The sequence below is a fragment of the Micropterus dolomieu genome, linkage group LG18 (genome assembly GCF_021292245.1).
Source record: "Micropterus dolomieu isolate WLL.071019.BEF.003 ecotype Adirondacks linkage group LG18, ASM2129224v1, whole genome shotgun sequence".
Taxonomy (NCBI): Eukaryota; Metazoa; Chordata; class Actinopteri; order Centrarchiformes; family Centrarchidae; genus Micropterus; species Micropterus dolomieu.
In genome coordinates, this window is record NC_060167.1 from 34,505 (window position 1) to 37,723 (window position 3,219).

Sequence of the window (3,219 nt, forward strand, 5' to 3'; positions counted from 1 at the left end):
CTTGGTGTGAGTGTGTGAGGGTGACGTTATGTTTGGGTTACCTGTGGGGAGCTTGGTGTGAGTGTGTGAGGGTGACGTTATGTTTGGGTTACCTGTGGGGAGCTTGGTGTGAGTGTGTGAGGGTGACGTTATGTTTGGGTTACCTGTGGGGAGCTTGGTGTGAGTGTGTGAGGGTGACGTTATGTTTGGGTTACCTGTGGGGAGCTTGGTGTGAGTGTGTGAGGGTGACGTTATGTTTGGGTTACCTGTGGGGAGCTTGGTGTGAGTGTGTGAGGGTGACGTTATGTTTGGGTTACCTGTGGGGAGCTTGGTGTGAGTGTGTGAGGGTGACGTTATGTTTGGGTTACCTGTGGGGAGCTTGGTGTGAGTGTGTGAGGGTGACGTTATGTTTGGGTTACCTGTGGGGAGCTTGGTGTGAGTGTGTGAGGGTGACGTTATGTTTGGGTTACCTGTGGGGAGCTTGGTGTGCTTTTGTTTGTCTGTCTCTGGTTGTTTCTCCCTCCAGTCTGGGAGCTTGGGGGCGTGTCTGCTGCAGGCTCTGCTCACACCTGAGATTCATCCTCATCAGCGCACCTGACCTGTGTTCCGCTATCTGCCACGGCTTTAAGAGGGAGGCTCTGACACCCGGTCCCCGCCTGATTGTTGTGTTATTGTGCGTATGTCGTGTCAGCACCAGCCAGCTTTGAAATCTGTGTTTGCTTTTTGAAACGTTTTGCGAAGATCTAACCTGTGCCCAACTTCCCTGCACTATTCTTTATCGAATAAACTGTGAACTCTCAACTGTGATCTGTGTTTGGGTCTTCTCTGTTTATCATTCCTATATATAGTCTAATTTCTTTCTTGAGTAAGGTAAATATTGGTTTAGCATTAGTAATTTTACATTTCTGGATATAATATTTAGCAAAAAGTTATTATAAGGTTAATCAAAGAATATTTCTCTTGAAGCTCACATTCAACATTCACAGAACCAAAAATTACATTTTTATACAGTAGTTCAAAATCACTGTAAATATTATTAATCACAAATCTACATACATCTTGCCATAGTTTCTTGGTGTAAGTACAACATCAGAATAAATGATTTATTTATAGTTTCTACATTAAGGAGCACATAATGTCAATAACTTTTTTAAACTCCACCAGAAAGGATTTTACAGAGTCGAAGTGATGCAAAATCTTAAAGGAAATTTCCCTGTCACCCACATGTAGGGTAGTGTGGGGTAAGACGCCCCCCTCATTCCTCCCAAGCTCAATGTCTATTTGCTGTTTGCTGACACATAAAATTTACTTGGCCATGCTCAGGGTAGCATAATATAAAGTAAAATACATACCTACAGTTGAGACATTCATGGACTAGAGCAGAAAATGTGGATCTGATGCAATGCTACTATACAAGCAATCCCGGTGAGAGGGGTTATATGCAGAGACTATGGGATATATGGATGCTTCGAAACCCATCATCAACACTGACAAAGAAACAACTTCCAGCTCAGTGTTCTAACATCCACAAATGGCAGTTCCTATCACAACTAGAGATTGATGAGGTACAACATATATGCAACGGCAAGGGGGAGCCAGTACGACAGGACAGCAGGGAGATGTCATCATCATCCCCACACTCAGAGACTGGGTCCCAAGCCCCGATAACAACAAGCCCTTACGGCACAGAATCACTCAACACAAGGGCGACTGACCTACGTTTGTAGATCATAACTAAGCTGGACCCCCAAGTACAATGACCAAGATTGCCAAGACTATGTGACAAAGTACCCTCTGAAAGTCTGCTAGAAGATGTGAAAGCAGCACTACATACTATCCATACTAAAGCCATAACCAAGACCAATGAGCTGATGTACGCACAATAACAGTTATCCTTGAGATGCTTGGCTATAAGATGAACACCACAAGCCACAAAGAGCATTACCCCCCATGAAGGAGAAGGCTAGAGACCAAGATCAAGGCAACACAAAGAGAGGTTAGTCAGCTCTCAGAGCTACAGAAAGTTGCAAAGAAGGGGCTACCAAAGAAATATAACAAGCTATCGATACCTGAGGCTCTGGAGACTGCCAAACAAAGACTCACCACTCTGGCTACCAGCCTAAAGAGATACAAGGAAGAAGCAGAAGCCAGGAGAATAAACCAGATGTTCTCCACTGAACCATCCAAAGTGTACTCAGACATGGCAGACATCCAAGAAATAGTGGCAGGTATGAAGAGCTGGACAGCACCAGGCCCTGACATGATCCACACCTAATGGCTGAAGAAATAACTGCACTCCATGAACGCCTGGCAGCACAAATGAACCAACTGCTGATGGATGGGACCCACCCAGAATGGTTAACCCAAGGACGGACAGTCCTGATCATGAAGGACCCCCGGAAGGGAACAATCCCATCCAAATACCGGCCAATAACCTCTGCACAACATGGAAGCTCCTGTCAGGCATCATAGCGAGATGAGTAGGCACGTGGCTCAATACATGGACAGAGCCCAGAAAGGAATGGGTAGTAATACCAGGGGAGCCAAGCACCAGTTGATAGAGCAGTCACTCGAGACTGCAAGACCAGGCAGACCAATCTGTGCACCGCCTGGACTGACTGCAAGAAAGCCTACGACTCAATGCCACATACATGGATACTGGAATGCTTGGAAATGTACAAGATCAACAAGAACTCAATGGGGCTGTGGAAAACAAGTCTGGAAGCCAACTCAAAGCCAATTGTACAAGTCACCATCAAGTGCGGCATACAGTGGGTACGGAAAGTATTCAGACCCCTTTAAATTTTTCACTCTTTGTTTCATTGCAGCCATTTTCCAAAAATCAAAAAAGTTCATTTTATTTCTCAGTAATGTACACTCAGCACCCCATCTTGACAGAAAAAAACAGAAATGTAGAAATTTTTGCAAATTTATTAAAAAAGAAAAACTGAAATATCACATGGTCATAAGTATTCAGACCCTTTGCTCAGTATTTAGTAGAAGCACCCTTTTGATCTAATACAGCCATGAGTCGTTTTGGGAAAGATGCAACAAGTTTTTCACATCTGGATTTGGGTATCCTCTGCCATTCCTCCTTGCAGATCCTCTCCAGTTCTGTCAGGTTGGATGGTAAACGTTGGTGGACAGCCATTTTCAGGTCTCTCCAGAGATGCTCAATTGGGTTTAAGTCGGGGCTCTGGCTGGGCCATTCAAGAACAGCCACGGAGTTGTTGTGAAGCC